Raw genomic sequence first — 18,739 nt, 5'->3', positions numbered from 1 at the left:
AGGTCAGAGAACAGCAGCTGCCTCTCGGTCTCCTCGAATCGCCACCATCTCTCCCAAGAAGAGACGAAAAGGTCTACGAGAGGTAAAGCAAAGTTCCATATTGTGTTCTCAACATGCCCCTATGATGTTAGGGGCTCTGTAAGAAGGAATAGCTAGTTTTCCTATTGAATTAACTGTTATGGGCCAGAACTCTGAACTTGAAGCAAAGGATCCATACAAGGTGCTAAGTTAGTGGAACTGATAGAGACAGTAATTATCTAATTTCGCCTGGTTCAGTATGATTGATCTGATCCTACAAGGAGAAGTTATGGGCCAGAACTTGAAACAAGGAATTGAGGAGACGATGGTCAAGTCTAGTTTAGTGTTGATTTAATCCTACAACAAATAATGGTTTCCTAGTGATATAATGGTTGGTTTGTACTCAGTGTGGGGTTTATAAGCTAGAAGCCTCAGCCAGGGAAATTCAGAGACAAGCGGACAGAAGGTTGGAGGCTGAAGGCTGGAGCACAAGCCCTTGGACTCAGACAGATTCATCCCCTCTCACACCACCTTGGTGGCAGGCTCTCCTCCTTCACTTCTCCACTGAAATCAAGACTCTGAAAGGCCCCCAGAAAACTAGCTGAGCCCCAAGTGGAGGAGATAGGACTTTGAAGGAGACAATAAAGGATTTGGACTTTAATCCCTGGCTGCACTTGTGGTGATTACTGAACTGAAACAAAGGCTGCTACTCCCAGAGACCCCAAGAGAACACTACAAGAGAACATTACAACTAACCACTTCCAGTCCCTCCCACTGAAGCCTCAAAGCTGTGATACTAAAGCCCAAGCTTTGAGAAAAGCAAGGAATGAGATGGGATGAATAACAATTCTCATCAAGCTTTTATCTAAAGCAACATGTTCTACTCTGAGCACCAAGTCTTTCTCCAGTTGCCAACAAGGATGAATAACACATGTCCATTCCCACAAAGGCACTCCTCTCTTCTGGAAGACAGAAGAACATTTGACTGGGCTCTCCTGAATCTGAGCATAGAATTTGGTCCCATTCAATAAACATTAAGGACAGTGTTCCTTTCAGTTACACGACTTGAACCTAACCCTCCATGGTTAGGACTCCAAGAGTCCATGGTTCAGTGCCTACCTCTGACAGTGGCAGAGTGATCCTGGACAAGTCCCTTAATCTCTGCCTTAGTTTCTTCTTCACCTGGGTTCCTTTAGCATCTTCAGGCCCACATTATCACTTGGGGGAATGCTGTGTAAGAATAAGAAAAGGGCAGAAGCTCTTCCCAAGTAGTTCTCAGAAACTGGGTGAAGTTCCTTCACTATTCAACTGACCTTCCCCTGGACTATTTTAAATAGGTCTGGAGTTTTCCATGTAGCCCTGAGATGTCTGATTCTTTAAGTCTCATTCTTACAGTCATGGCTATGACAATGTAGACACCCTTATATGGGTTTTACAGATGTGATTTCTTGTTTAGAAGTCTCAGTAACTTGAGGAACTTTCAAATCACTATTGCTAGAATTAAAACAATTGGACCCAGAAGGGACTTTAGAATCTGTTTTGTCCAATTCCCTCATTTTTTTTTTTTTTTTTTTTTTTTTGAAAGGAGAAACTAAGACACAGATGAATAGGAAGCTTTGCCCACAATCGCACAAACCTTAAACACTGGGGCTGGGATTTCAATTCATGTTTTCCCATTGATTCAAAAGAATATCAGATATGCAATCACACCATATCCTGGGATTTAGGATTGGAAAAGACCTTAGAAAAAGATAAAACTCTTCCAACCCTGTGATGACCGCACTAGCACCCCAGATACCTTAGAATCAGCCAGAGTCAGGAAAAGCAAAAGTCCTTAGTCTTTATTTTTGGTCTTTAGGGGTAGAAGTGAAGGGGATGGAAGTAGGATCTCCCCAATCTCCTCCTTCCTCATCCATGCCAAAGTGACTCTGGCTTGTCTTACTCCACCCCCCTAGTCCCTCCTACAATCCTCTGTATACACCAATTATCGAGCCAGCACAGGATAGTGGGAAGGGCCATTTTCCAAGCATATGCCCATAGAGTATTGTCCAATCGGTAGTTAGTCTCAGCTGTCCTGACCTCAGTGCATCAACTCAAGAGTTTCAGCCCTCTACACAACCCTTTCATTTTATGACACCCAGAAGGAAGAAACAGGCTACTCATGTCACAGCTAGTAGTATTTGAACCTTAGTCTTGATTCCAAATGTAATCCTCTTTCTGCATTCGTGCACATATCCACCTGCCCCAACTGACTCAGGACAGCACATGACTCTTGATCAACTAGTTTGCCAAATGCTAAATCATATAATTATCAACTAACTGTTTTCATATGCTTAGCTCCCCAAACTTCAGGCCTTGATCTTTAAATTTTGGGACCTTTCAGCACTGTTCATTAGTGTAGCTCAGCTACTGGGGATTTTAATCAAATGTGTTATTTTCACTCCTACAGATACATTTGAGAAGAGAATGAATTGGTTATTTTTGAAACCATCTTTCAGAGTAGATCTGAATGCCTTTAGGTTTGTTCATCAAATTTCTAATTATCCTAGTATTATATTGATTTAAGCCTCTTCTTGTTTCTCACTGAATTCATTATTGATTTCAAAACATCAAATCATCTTGGCATTTGTTTGGATTTTCCCAAAAGCCCTTAAAATCTTCTCATAATCTCAAACCTTATAAATGAGAACATGTTTTTCTTTGTGGAATTAACAGGGAATTTTATTATATCAGATATCGGACAAGGAAGGAAAAATGGAATTTTTGAAAGACATCTGAGAGCAATTAGAAATTTGATAAAAAGTATAAATTGTAAAAAAGAATCAGCATGGCATAGAGAGCAGAGTTCAATGTTGACAAGGGTGTAGGGCATAAATGACAAAATACAATGCCGCCTTCTCAGTCAACAGGTGAGGGGGTCTATGGGTGCAGAATCTTGTTTGAAATACAAATGTGCAATACTTTACATACAATTCTTTTAAATTTGGAAGCTCTTTCTGTATGTTTCATTGAATCCTCAACAATCCAATGAAATAGGTACTATATTTGTTATCTTCTTGTTACAGATGGGAAAACTGAGGTTCAGAAAGAGATGTGATCAGAGTGAGAACCAGCATGCCAGAGGTAGAATTTTGATGCAGGTTTTCCTGATTGTAAATCCAACACCTTCTTTACTACCCTGACAGGGAAATGTGTAAAAATCAAATATATATATTTCAAAATTCTTATTTATATTAGTTTAATAAAATGGTAATAAAGAGTTACAGGGACATGTATCTGAAAAATATCATCTAACTTGAAAGAACACAGCTGGAGGCATATCTATGGTCAACTGGGAGTTGGGCACCTGTGATAAAGAATTTGTAACTCTATTTAACACTAATAGCATGTATATAGTACCTACTATGTGTCAGGCACATGCAAAGCTCTTTACAAATATGACTTGATTATATCCTCACCCCTCTGGGAGGTGGGTGCTATTTTGAGGGAGACGGAGGAAAATTAGCTTGCTTAGGGCTACATAGCTAGGAAATGATAAAGCATTCTGTATGCACTTGGTTTTTCCTGTATGGATAATTAGACCAAAGGGTTATGGATTTCATTGAAAACAATGCAAAATGGCTTGCATGTAATCCATCCTTCTCTTTTTCCCCTGTGGAAATTTAGGCCTGGCTCACTGTACTCCTATTAGAATATGATTTAAATATGATTTTAGCTTCTGCCCTAAATAAGAATGACCCGTTTTTTAACATTACAAATGAGCAGACCCAAAACCCACAGCCAATAGTTCATACAGGCAAGTCCTTGAAGTCCCTGGGTATGGAGGTAAAGGGTGACCACCTGCCTTCTGAGGCAGTACTTTTAGCTTTTAGAAAAACATTTTCGATACTTTAAGCCTTAATCTGTCCATTCATGTAACTGGTTCTGCCCTCTAAGACCGAGAAGAAATCAAATTCTTTCATGTGACAGCATTTCAGGACAGCTAGATGTTAGTCTACGAAGACTCCCAGATCATTTTCAGAGAGAACCATTTTGATATTGTGAAGCTGACTTTTTGATCCCCAGCATAATGAGACTTTACATTGATCCCTATCAAATTTTATTTGATTTGATCTGGTTCAATGCCCTAGCCCGTTAAAATAATTTTGTATCCTGACCATCGTCCAGTGTGTTCACTAGCTTTGTGCCATCTGAAAATGCTTCTAGACTTGCTGTCAGTGTCTTTTCCAAAGGCATCCATCTGTTTTGTCATAGATTTTGAGATCTACTTTTGGCATGTGTTGATTTAATGGGTAAGGAAACCGAGGTAGCAAGAAGTCATTATTTTTCTAAGAGCACGTAATTAGCTCATGATAAAACAAATGAACTCAGACCTCCTGTAACTCAGTCTAGATTCTTTTCATTGAACCTTGTTCTCAGAGCAGTGGTGCCTTCTATTGCTTCTGTTTTTACTAATTGTAAATGACAGGAAAAATACAGATAATACCCAGCTGATGAAAGGAAGCAAGAAGATATTTAAGTAATTGCAAAAAGGAGAGTGATTATCAAACCCTAGTCAATTAGGAAAAGTACAGGACTGAAATAATGTACTAAAGTAGTTTCAGGCAAAATGAAAACGTATTGAGGGTCAGGAGAGGAGGCTGCAGTGAATTAACACAATAAATATGTTAGCGATGCTTCCTGATTGATGTCTGGAGAAAGCTCTCTTCCCGCAGGCCTGTTAATTTTATGTTGAATATGTGTGAACAATTAAGATTTACCAGAATTGTGTCACCTTTGGATTGTCAGTAATGTTGAGAAATGAGCCATGTGGAATTCGGATTATTAACAATAGCAGAAAATAATACCTGACAAGTGTGGCAGAATGCAGAATGTTGGATTAATTCAGTTTTTGACACCATCTGAGGTGAGCAGTTAGGAGAAGCGGGATGCTTTGGATACTTCCAAAGCACAGACTCCAAGAGTTACAGTCCAGCTGTGTACAAATGATGATGTTGACAATAATGGTGATAATAACAGCTACCATTAGTAGCTGTTTTAAGATTTGCAAAGGACTTCATAAATATCATCTAAGTGGATCCTAAAAATAACTTTGGAAAGTTGGGACGGTTATTATTCTTTTTTTGTGGATGAAAAAACTGGACCCAACAGAGGTGTTAAGTGAGTTGTCTTGGGTCACAAAGCTAATGAGTATGTGATGCTGGATTTAAACTCATATCTTGATTCCAGACCCAAAGCTCTCTTCTTTGTATAATCCAGTTACCTAGGAATATGTAAAAGGAAGTCTATAACAATTTTTGAAGACCATGATTACATCTCTGAGTGATATTCAAATTTCCTTCTTCAGGAGGCAGATGGATTATAAGTCTTCTTGCCACATAACAATGTTGATAGTGTGTTAGTATTAAAAACCCTTTGCGTTCACCCCTACAGCTCAAGGTCAGTAAAATACTGTAGTATCCCAAGAGTCATCAGCCCTCTCTTTACTTGCTCTTGCTTAAGTCCTGGTACAGCTCATTTTTGATCTGTATCAGTCACAGATACAACTACTGTTGGATAAATGTCCATTCAAACACAGGTTGAAACCTGCAATAGACATTTATCACCTGTTTGGTCTTTCCTGTGTCAATGGCCAGACCACACTACTTGATTTGACTCTTCAGAGGCTCAGCAAAGTTCTGAGGTTCAATACAATAGCACAGTGTCATCTGCAAACACAAGAGCAGGGGGAAGATCCACTGGTACAGATGTAATCTCTTCTCATGAGATAAATTAAGAACTTTGTCAGAGAACTGGAACAGAAGGTGTCATCAAGGGGTTGTCCGATAGGAAGTAAAGGGCTGGTTCCATGGCAAGAATGAGGAAGGGCAGGTGATCAGCCAAGGTTTCCCCTTTGTCTCCTACCAATATTGTAATGTGAGGAGAAAGTGAAGGATTTTAACATATTGGGTGGATATCCTTTTGTGAATATATGGGAGGACGTGGACAAAAGGATATTCATGGGATGGATGGGAATGGATGGCGAAATCTTTCTTGATGAAATGATCCATCCCAATGGAGCATTGGTGCTGATGTTCCATATGCTTCCTCTGGAAAGACCTACTTTGGTTCCTCATTATAGCATGGAGTGAGCTACAGAAGCTCACGCTTATAGACTCATACAATTTAGGAATTCAAGGGAACCTTATGGGGCCATCTAGTTCTCCTCATAGAGGACTCCTTACTTTAACAGATCTGAGATTTTCCTTGAAACCTTCCAAGGAGGAAGAACCCACTGCTTCTCCAGCTTTCCTTCTACTTTTGGAGAGTTCTTACCATGAGCAAGTTTTTCAGGATCTAAATTTATCTCGTAATTCATCATTTAATTCATCCGTGCTGGTTCTATCATTTTAGGTCAAAGACAGATCTCATCCTTCTCTCACAAGGAAGCTTTTCAATCCTTTGCAGATCAACCCCCAAAATCTTCCCTTCTCTCACCCAAACATAGGCGGTTCTGTCAATTGAGGGAAGGGGAAAGGAACAAACATCTTTTAAGCACCTAGTATGTGTTAAAACACTGTCCTTTTATTGTCACAACTATTCTTGGAAGCAGGTGCTATTAGGACTCCCATTTTACAGTTGAATAAACTGAAGTAATAGTCACACATCTGGGAAGTATCTGAGGCTGGGTTTGGATGTAGTTCTTCTGACTCTAGGCCCAGTGCTCTATCTACTGGGCCACCTAGTCCAAGACCTTTAATTATCCCCTGGATACTCTCCAACTTATTTATGCACTTCTTAAAAAGCAATGCCCAGAACTGATGAGTATGATGGGGAAAGGGCACCTCCATATTCCATATTCCTAGAAGGTAGGCTCTTTTTTGCTGTGTTTGTTATTGTTCCTCCTTCCTTTGTAAAGAGAAGCAATGATATCATGAGGGTGATGTTTTGAACTACAGTGGATTGGATTGAAGTGAAGCAGAGCTGCATGGTCTTCAGCCTCACTCTCTCTTCTGGAGTCACTGAGGTCCTGTGGCAAGACAAAAACCAAGAGAACTGATGGTAATCCAGTCCATCCCTCTTATTGCAGTCCTCAATTAAATTAGCTTTTATAGCTGCCACATCCCAAGACTGACTCTTATTGAACTTGTAGTCCACTAAGATCCCCAAATTATTTCCCGACAAACTGCTCGCCAGCTATGTCTCCCTCATCTAGTCCCTGTAAGGCTTGGGCTTAATTTTATCATCTCTAACATGAAGAGAGTTGGGCAGGTTTTCTTTTAAGTTTTTTTTTTTTTTTCCAATTTTAAATCTATAAGGCAGCTGGATGACCCAGTGGATGAATGTTACACTTGGAGCTAGGAAGTCCTGAATTCAAATCTAGCCACAGACAGTGACTACGTGGTCCTGGCAAGTCATATAACTTTTTTTTTTTTTTTTTTTTTTTAAATTTGGCCTCAGTTACCTCATTTATAAAATAGGGATAATGGTATTAAGTATGATACAGGGCTGTTGTGAAGATCATCTGAGATAATATTTATAAAGTACTTAGCACTTTGCCTGACACATAGTTGGCATTATATCAATATTAGTTATTATTATGGCTATAGAATAAGAAAAATCAAAACTCTACAACAGAAAAAAAGCAGATATGAGTCACCCCAAAGAGCAAACCAACAGTAACCCTCTTTCCTTGTCCATCTATCTTCCCTCTCTCCCCAAAACTTATGGAGCAAGAAATAGTCAGTGGTTATTATAACACTTAAGGGTATTAAATGTTATTGCATGGTCCTTTTGATGCCATTCAGTTTATTGTGTGGATTTTATACCTTTCTATGTTTAATATATTAAATAATTTCTTAAGTGCCTCTGAAAGTAGATGAAAATGAAAACCACAAGGGGTTACTACAGAGAAGTGTTGCTGGTATATGATGGTAAGTAAGGTCATCAATGTAACCTGGGTCAGAGACAGGAAGAAAATTCCATGTTTAGGACATGATTTTTGGAGGGTTTGGGGGCTCCTTTAAGTGTTGACAAACTCCCTAAAAGTCTGTTGGTTCCATTTTTCCATGCTTGAGTATCTTACCTGATAATTATTGTTTTGCTTTTCAATTTCAGCCTTCGAATGGTGTCAGAAGCCAAGCAAGCATCAGAGAAAGTCAATATGTGATAAATCTACTCATGAAATCTGGGCAAACCTGGGCCATTCTGTTTCTCAAAAGTTCTCAAATGAGAGAAATTAAAATGCAACTGAAATTCTGAAGCTGACATTGGTTTTCTGAAATAATCTAGATTCAAGAATAAAAAGATATTTTTTCCCCTTTGAGATTGAGATACACCCCCTCTCCCCCCCCCCCAAAAAAAAAAAAAGCAAGTAGAACATGGAACAATCAGAAGTCTACAGCCAGGTTCATTGGCACACTTGGTTACAAAAATGAATTGTAAGGGAAAGAAAGTCAACAGCAGCGGCTCATTTAGGAGACTCTTTTAGCAGGGAAGCCTTGGAAGAGGAGAAAAAAGTAGAAATTGAATCTCAAGAACAAGAAGGAAGTGACTGCTGAAAAGAAGCAGGTCCTAAAGTCCTCACCAAATGAAAAAGGATTCAATTTTCTTTCTCCTACTTTCTTTTTACAATTTATGATGTTCAATTTTGCGTTAAATTCATTTGCAACTGTAGCCCTCCATTCTACTCTATATATCAAGATTTTCCTCATGATGGAGATGAAAAGAAATAGAAAAAAAATTAGTTCAGCAAAACTCATCAATTCCTTGATAGTATATGAACTAGTATATGAACAATTTCCTACCCATAGTTCTCCACCTCTGCAATGAAGAGAGGGAGGTGCATTTTCTTAGCTCTTCTCTGAAGCCAAGTATACCACAGAGTGATTTATTTTCTAAGTGACCTTTCTTCTAGTTGTAATAATACTCATCACTTATCTAATAGAGCTTTTAGGAATAGAAAGCAGACATCTACACCCAGAGAGAGGACTATGGGAACTGAGTGTGAATCACAATATAACTCTCACTCTTTTTGTTGTTGTTCGCTTGCATTTTTTTTTGATCTGAAGTTTCTTATACAGCAAGATAATTGTATAAAAATGTTTACATATATTGGATTTAACATATTTTAACATGTATAACATATATTGGATTGTTTACCATCTAGGAGAGGGGGTGGAGGGGAAAGAGGGAAAAATTTGGAACAGAAGGCTATGCAAGGGTCAATGTTGAAAAATTATCTGTGTATATTTTGAAAACAAAAAGCTTTAATAAAAATAAAAGAAAGAAAGGAGTAGCAGGCTGAGATCTTCTTCCCTCCCTTCTTCCAATTCCTCCTTTTTTCTTTTCTGCTATCTTGTAAGCAAAATAGCATTTATATACATTAAAAAAATCTATGTGCACATACAAGAATATATATGTTCACAACACAACATGCACGTATATATGTATACATATATACATATATGTAATGTATACATACATAGAATTCCATAATAATGAATTAATTAATATTAATAAATTTTAACCCCCCACTATGAGCCAGGGAAGCAGTTGTGTAGCTCAGTGGCTAGAATTCTGGTGTCTAAAAGACCTCAAGAAAGTCATTGCCCTCTATTTGCCTTAATCCACTGGAGAAGGAAATGGCACTCCAGTATCTCTGGAAGAAAGCCCCATATGGGGTCATGAAGAGTTGGATAAGATGGAAAACAACCAAACAGTAAATATGATAGTATTCATTTATCTAATGGAGGTTATAGGAATAGTAAGCTGAGATCCCTTGTCTCATACATACACATACATGCACACAGGTGTATATACATATGTGACATATTTGTCCAGATGACAGAAGATACCCAAGCATTCCAAGAGACCTTTGAGCTCCCTGAGTTGGTATAACTTCTCATTAGCTATATCATCTCCATATATGTCCTTCCAGATATTTGCCCCTACAATCCACACCTTCATATGACATTTTGGGCAAATTGTCATCCGATTCCCATTTGAAGAGATCCAGTGATGGCAAATTCATGACTACTAATCTATAAATAAGGGTGATAGAACTATAAAAAGAAGTAATAGGGGATTAAAAGGAAAATATTGAACTACATATTCAATTCTTACTCAAATCTACACCTATACCCCTATTTCTTTAAAGGTCAGACTCATTTTTAAGACCTTGGACTATCTCAATATGTGTGTCTCTATTTAAGCTTCTGAGCTCAGCCAGTTGTCTCTGAGTGGAAAGTAGCAGGAAATCGTGGTTCATGCTGAGATTTTATTGTCTAGTTGAAGTGTAAATATCTTTTCCTCCAAAGTGTTGAACTAGCATCTCAATCAGTAATTTTTAAGAACTCGGCTTAGGTGTTTTAATTAAACATCATTAACTTTCAGAGCAATAATAAGTGACTAATGTCAGATACAATGAAACTCTTTGGATCCTCGAATTGGAAGCTCTTCAGGTAAATGGAGTCAGTTCCATTCTGACACCATTCTAATTAGAGCCTTGATAACGAAAGAACACTTTTACTATGAACAATACACATATATTGGACTCCATCTGTGAAATACATATTTTTAACTGGGGATGAAATATATGTAAGTCAGATTAGTATTTCCCTCTCCCTGTCTTCTGTCCTGAGACAGCTAGGTGGTACAGTTGATAGAGTCTTGGCTCTGGAAACAGGAGTTCAACTTTAACTTCAGAGACTTTAACTTCAGATCAGCTATATGACCCTGGGCAACTCACTTACCCCAGACTGACTCAGTTTCCTCATCTGTAAATTGAGCTGGAGAATGAAATGGAAAGCCCTTTCTGTATCTTTGCCAAGAAAGCCCAAATGGAATCATGAAGAATTGGATGCAACTGAATAACGCCTTGTAGTAGTGATGTGGACTTTCTCTCTTCCCTTGTCAGGAAGAAACCCAACTGGCTATCATCAATTCCAGACTATGCTGTTTGTAAGGAGTGATTTGTAAGACTGGATTTCTTTATTAACCATTATTGCTTATCCCTCAAACTTCTGGGGAAACTTTAAACAACCTTAGAGTATTGATTAGCATATCTTTTGAACAGATCTGGATCCTGGTCTGCCAGGTATTCCATCTGGCTCCTCCTTGATCCCTCCCTTTGAGCTACCAAATTCTTCCTTGGTTCCCCAAGGTTATATTTCTCCTATAAAAATTTTGTTTATGATGAAGACTGAGGCTAAATCCTTTTCAGGATTAAGCCTACCATGAAATACTCTCACTCCCTCATAGTACCTTCCCTTAAATGGCATCTTTTTCTTTACTATGGAGCTAACTCTGGTTAGCCTGCTAAACTCCTCTATGGATTTAACTTGCCAATTGATAGGACACTTCCACTTCATGCCAGATTCTTTTACTGGATTCTTCCAAATTCCTTTCCTGTGGTAATTTTGCTCTCACAACTTTATTTCATCTTTGCCATTGCTTTTGTCTATTTGAGCTTTTATTTTTTTCTATAACCTCTAAATAAATTACCTTTTGCCAAAGAGAATGGCCATTGTGAATTTGTCTCATGTTGATCTCAAACTAGGAATTGCTACTCTGACTTCATTAGTAGGAATCTCAAACTCCATCTTGCAGGCTGAATGGGACCAGTTGGATTCCTTCAAAATGTAATTTCTTGTTAATGTAAGTTTTCAGAGGCACAATCTTTCCTTGGAGGACTTCTTTAATGGCATACGTTTTCCACTTATCTATATAAGGTGTTCCAAGAGCCTTACTACAGTTTTAAGACTCTCTCGATAAGCCCTTTGTTCCCTTTTTCAGATGAACATGAAAGAAAAACATTCACCCACATAAACGTTTCTGGTGATAACACAATGCAATCACCCCTGCTTTCAAGGGAGTTCCAGTTTACTGTGGGGATAAACCTGTGCCTAGATAATTCAGTGCAAGATAACCTGAAAGTGGAAAGATTCTAAACCATGACAATGTGGGGAATGAGAGAGGGCTTCATGGTAGAAGAGGAACACTGACTCTGAACTTTTTGTGGAACCCAAGATCCAGGAGGAGAGGAAGGAAAGAGCTAGTGCCAGGCTTCACAGCCATAGATGGATGGAGGCAGAATATGGAGGCAGCCTGAGGACTTGGCTTTTAAATGGACCGTGGACTCTGGTTTTATGACTTTGGCATCTTCATCTATCTGGGTTTCAACGCCATCATCTGTAAAAAAGAAAGGCTTGGATTGGATCACTTTCTGATTTCAAGAGAAAACTCCAGAGTGTTTTTTCTAGCTCCCAGGAACTCACACACATTTCTCCTTAGTCTGTGTAATGAGGCACTGAGCGGGAGCATAACAAATGCTAATAAACTGATTGATGAAGAAGATACCCTCTTCTTTGACCTGGCTTAGATGGCTATGTCGCTGTAGCTGCTTAAGCATCCTTTTTCTTCTGCTAAAAATGTTCCTTTTTCTGTCTCCTGGCCCTACTAGATCTTGCCCAGCACTACTTTGTTAGCTTGCCTGCTTGACCTACCCAATCTTACCTCAACCCTGAGTCTTGTAGCTGTGGAGAAGAGGTGTATGTACGCTTTCTATGTAACTGTGAGACACACAAGCCCGTCACCTCCTGACGGAATTAATTACTCTTTTGAGTGTACCATTGAGAGCAAATTGCTGCGTACCTGTCCACAACCTGTGTTGCCTTATGGCTTGCAAAGGAGCCTGAAAATTCTCACGTTTCCACCTCCAAATTGACACTCCCAGGATCCCCGAGGTCCAATTTGGTGGGACATGGTTAAACAGAAAAAAGGGTCATATTAAATTGCTCTGGAAGGGTAGCCTGTAGAGCAGTTGTAGCAGCTCTTAAATGTCAGGCACTTTTATCCTGTAGCAGATAGCTGGCCTTGGATCCAAGGAGATCTCATTTCAAGTGATATCAGTGACATATGTAGGCTTTGTGTCACTTATTTCTGAGTTCTAGGGAATTCTTTAAGACCAAGTTGCAGAGAAGTTAGCTCAGTGGATAGATCTCTAGGACTGAATCAGGAAGATTCAAATCCAGCCTCAGATACTTTAATCACTCTCTGCCTCAGTTTCCTCATCTGTAAAGTGAGCATAATATTAACACTTACCTCATGGGATTGCTTTGAGAATAAAATGAGCTATTAACTATAAAGAGCTCTGCAAATAGGTGAACATTATATTAGTGCTAATAGATTGTATATCTGCATTGGTGGAAGATATTTTCTTGCCTGTGACTTTCAGAAGCCTGAGCATGGGATTAGCATGGTCACCGTCTTCTGGTATTCCTAGAATCACCTGATGGAAAAATCTGGGTGCAAAGCGGAGTCCAGAGAATACTGGGCTCAGAAGACTTGGAGCCAAATCCCATCTATGCTACCGCTGAGCATTCCTTCTCTCTAAAATCAGGAAATAGAATGTAATAATCTAGTCCATCTTCTAGCTCTAATCCTCAATAACTTGTTGTTTGTGGCTACAGAGGGAAAAACAAACAAATACCCACCGCCTCCTCTCCCGCCCCCCCCACCACCAAAGGAAGAAATAAAAAGCCAGGAGCAATAGGTAGAAGAAGCAAAGCATCCAAGTTAGGTTTGATGTCCAAGAGAAAACTTCCTAGAAATTCAATGGTGTTCAATGGTGAAATGAGGTATTTGAGAGGTAGTAAGTTCCTCATCCTGGGAAGGCTTCAAACAGAATCTAGGGAAACTTTCTTGTGAATGTTAGATAAGGGGATTGTTCTGGGCGAGAGCTGGACCAAGTAGCTACTGAAGTTCCTTCAACCTCTAAAATCCTTTGATTCTCTGATTCAGTAAATTGATATTTTGAAGAGTGAGGCTTTGAAAAAGATGTCTGCACAACAAACAAAACAAACCAAATGACACACATATATATATATATATATATATATATATATATATATATATATATATATTACAAATAGGGAATTAGATTTAAAAACTGTCTGGAAAGAGAAAGAAACAGAAGGAATAAAGCAGATGATTGTTTTTCAGAAATGCACACCATGAAGGAATTTTACTCAAGGTGAGATTTCATGGGTTGGGTTTGGGGAGGCTATTAGGCTTCTGAATACAGTTCTTATCTGGGCTAGGAGAGGAAAAGATTAAAGAGAAAAAAAAAACACAAATGAAAAGAAAGAATGATAATTTAAGCAAGCTAAAGGCATGTAGATTAGGACAGGAATATTGAAAGAGCAGAGAGCCTTTAGGAAGAAGTTTGTATCAAATTCACATCAACAAAACTAATTTGTAGACTAAACTTCTGATTATAAAATGGAAGGGATCATTATATTTAAAAAAACAAGAATCAAATGGAGGAAAATAGAAATCTATTTTAAAAATAAATGTGAATGGATTAAATTTACCAATAATGTGAAAGAGAATGACAAAATGGATAAAAATCCTTATGCTACTGAGTCCCCTTTCCCTCCATGGGCAATGTTTTGAATAAAAGAAATATGTTTTAAAATTTACATGTAAAATATGAATTATGGAAGAAAGTTTAATATGTATCAAAAGATGAAAAAAACCCTGGAACCAGAGACAATGAGCATTCACTACTACTATTTCTTTCAGTTATTCAATTAACATTTTTAAAAACTTATTTAGAGTTCCTTTTGCCATTAGTGATTTTTTATTTACATTGTTATAATAATTGTTCATATTCTACTCTTGCTTTTATTTTGTTCTCTGTCCATTCATAAAGGTCTTCCCTATATTTTCTGAATCTTTCATATCATTAATTCTTCTTGCCAAATAATTTTTTTATGATATTCATATGCTAGTTTTTCATTTCCTTTTTTTTTCTAGATCTTTGCTTCCATAAAGGCATTTGCCATATTTTGTTATATATTGGGCCTTTATTCTCTTTTCTGCTTCCTTAGGAGTATGTGCCAGAAGTAAGTTTACTGTTTTTAAAAGACATTCATAGTTTTATCATGTTATTCTATAATTGACATTCAGAGCAGAGGGACTGATATACAGCTCTACTACCATTTTACTCATTCAGCTATGCCAGCCTCTTTGCTGTTCAATCTTTCATCTCAGTTCCTTTGCCCATGCCTGGAATATTCTCCCTCTTCACCTCCATTTCCTACAATCCTTAACTTCCTTCAAGACTCAGATCAAATGCTCAGACCTTCTGCACGAGGCCTTTCCTGATCTCTCCTGATGCTCATGTCTTCCCCTCTTGGATTACCTTTAATCTACTTCATGTATTTTATATATGCCATTTATGCAACTGCTATCTTCCCTGTTAGATTGCAGGCTTCTCCAGAATAGGGACTATTTTTTTCTCTGTCTCCCCAGTTCTTAGAACAGTGCTTGACTCAGAATAAGCCCTTAATATATGTTGATTGATTTATGCTACCATAGCGTTCCTTTTCTGTCGGCATACGCCAACTCCCACTCTTCCCTTCTGTGATCTGCCTCCAAATATTCTTCTCTCATTTTTGGATAATATCAAAAACAGAGAAGAAATCAAATGCTGATCATCCAATTATCTTTATGATTCCTGCCCACCTTCTTCTGTGGCTTCTTATCCCATTCTCTTCTGTGCCAGCCCAAGAAAAGTTCCTGTGAATTATCACACCAATTATAATAGAATAATATTCAAGAATACTAGAAGAATAAGGATTTTTTTTCATCCACCAAATATAAATCTACTTCTTTCTATTCTTTTCATGATTTTCATGATATATCTTTCATTTCCTCTATCCTTTAGCTCATGGATTCTCTCTTGGCATTTCCATCTTTCTGATAGATAATATGTAATTGAAAAAAAAATCAAATAATTAAAAAAAAGATTTCTTCATACCACATCCATAGTCTTGTGTAGACTTAGTTGAATGGGAAATAAACATTTAATTTGTAATTATAGGAGATTCTACTATCAGCTAAATTAATGTAATTACAGAAAGTCAAAATAGCTCAGTTGATTTAAATCAAATAATGAGAAAAAATGTACACTGGGTACCAAGTCTGCAATCAATTTGAGAGGACTAAAATACTTGATCATCAGATAAAAACAGATGAAGACAAGCAGGAACTATCTTGAGATTGGCTGAAAGAATCAAATAATCTTCTGGGTCTGTGTATAAAATTGGAATTCATGGATGGATGGTTGGAGAATGAGATCATTTGGTCTGTGATGGATTGTAGTACCTATTTTCCTATAAGAATCCTTGTTGTTTTATGCTTTCTAAAATTTGGTCATCCAGTATTCAACTAAATAGAGCTAATAACACTCTGCTTGGATTATATATAGCACCATCTCTGTTTCCCCTAGGATCTCAAACTCCTGTGTACTTATTACCCCATATTTCTTTTCTCTTTATTTGTAGAGTGCATAGTGGAGCTCATGTGATCCTATTCTCTTGCCCATTGCCCTTTTCTTTTGGATGTGCAAGTAGATGAAGTAACCAACACTCTTATATGCTCAGTTGTTGATGGTATTGAATCCAGCCTTCTTCATAGCCCAGTGCACATTTCTTTAGATTGTCTCTTGTCCTAAGAGGAGGCTTGTTCCTTCTTTTTAATAAACATGCAGCTGGACGGAGTTTTCTCAGATTAGCTGATCATCAAGTCTATTATTCCATAAATGTATATCAGATGTTGCTTAAATCCAGCTTGATTACAGATGCTCCCCACAGTTTTTCTCAGTTGGTTAACTCCAAACATTTTGTCATTAAACCATTTAATTTAACTAGCTCCAAAAGTTCCATTTAAATTGTTTAATGTTATAGCCATGAAATCAGGCATCACTCACATCATCAAAGGGGTTATGTGATAACCAGCTTCCTCTGTATTTATATGTCTTTCCTCCCAAAGTGCAAACACATTTCTTTTCTTTCACTTCTGGATTCCCAAGATATCTGTGATACAGAGATGAACAACTTGCTGTAGAGAAACGTTAGGATTCTTACAAGCTATTAAGTCACTGGAATTGATAGAGACAATGATAGAGACAACGATTCCACTAGAGTCTCACAAGATTCACACCTTTAAGAGAGCATATATAAGGAGGACAAGCTCACTAAAGGACAAGCCCACTAGAAGAGAAGACCACTCTTGGAAGTAGAGACAGATTCATTCCATTTTCTACCTTTGTGCTGGCTGGAGGCTGAAGTACAAACCTTTGGATTTGGAGGCATTAGGAGGGAGCTAGAGACAGAAGCTGGCAGAGGCAAAGAACTAGAGGCAAGATCCAGAAGGCCTCCAGAAAACTAGCTGAGCCCCAAGTGAAGGAGATAACAATAAAGGATTTGGACTTTAATTCCTGGCTGCATTTGAGGTGATTATTACTCTGAACTGAAATGAATGCTGCCTCCAGAAGCCCCCCAAGAAACCTGCTCCCAGAGAACATTATATTTTAGAGAAGAATATTACAGAGAAGAACATGGATCTAGAGTTGGGAGTGACCAGGATTAGAATCGTACTGGAAATGTTTACTAGCTATGGAACTGGTCAGGTCCTTAACTTCTCTGACTCTAAATAAAATGAAATAAAATAAAAGCAGCTCCTTTATTTTCTCTTACATGAAGCCTTTCCTGATCCCCTGAAACTGCTGCCCAGTATGGAAATGAAGCTCTGTGCTTGTGGAATGGACTTTTGTACCTCTAATCTGAATGATGTAGGGAGACCCATTCTCAAAGAACCAAGTCCTATAAGTGCTCTATCGATGTGAGCTATTATCACTGGAGAGACCAAAGGACCCCAAGGTGATTTAGAGAAGGAACAGGCCCTAGGGATCATTTAGTCATTTTCAGACAAGGAAACAGAGGCTCACAATGACCTAAGATGACCCAGGTAACCAATAGCAGAGTTGGTATTTGATCCCAGGCAAGGGGATCATAGGATCTAGAACTGGAGACCAGAGGCTCCTGAGGCCAGAAGGTCACATGGAGAATGCATTCATTTACATGTTGTCTTCCCCATTAGACTATAAGCTTCTTCAGGCCAAGGACTATCTTCTGCCCCTTTTTGTATCCCCAGCACTTGACATGGTGTCTAGAAGATAAATGGGTCACTGATGAATGGGCAATAAGTTTCCCTCTTGGCTCTAACATGGTTCAAATCTCATGCCCTGCTTAAGGGAGCCAACAAGTAGCCTAGAATGCAACACAAAAATCTAATGGGTAAGAATGATGTGTAAAGATGAGATTGTGAACAAAAGGTCCAAATTCAAGGAAGGAAGGTTGTTAGAATAATATGGAGGGAGAAACAAGAGAGTTTAAAAATAAAGATTTGTTTCACACACAAAAAAGCATTCTTTGTTATAACATTTTATGATAATTACATACTAATAATCACATTTCTAGCCCTATCACTGCCACTAAGCAGAAGGCAAGAGAGCTGTGGGTTAGTTCAACAAAAATCTTACCGCCATTAAATTTTAGCCTTTATGTATTGATTCCTGAGGCAAATTAACTAACTCTTTTTCACACTGATCACGGAACAACTATATCCTGTCTTTTTTTGTTTACATTATTAGTAAGTAACCATGGTGTGCTAGAAGTAACTGTCCAAAATGCATATAAATGCCAACAAAAAGGAACATTCCAGGAAAAAAAAATCTCCCCTTAAATTAGGATCCACAAATAGAGGGAGAAGAAAGAAATAAGTAAACATGTTGATTGAGTTAGGACAGATTATTCTTTGCTCTGTTCTCCTCACCTTGTGCAACATATATGTATATATATATATATATATATATATATATATATATATAACT

Source organism: Sarcophilus harrisii, chromosome 4 (assembly GCF_902635505.1).
Source record: "Sarcophilus harrisii chromosome 4, mSarHar1.11, whole genome shotgun sequence".
Lineage (NCBI taxonomy): Eukaryota > Metazoa > Chordata > Mammalia > Dasyuromorphia > Dasyuridae > Sarcophilus > Sarcophilus harrisii.
This window is presented reverse-complemented; position numbering follows the sequence as displayed.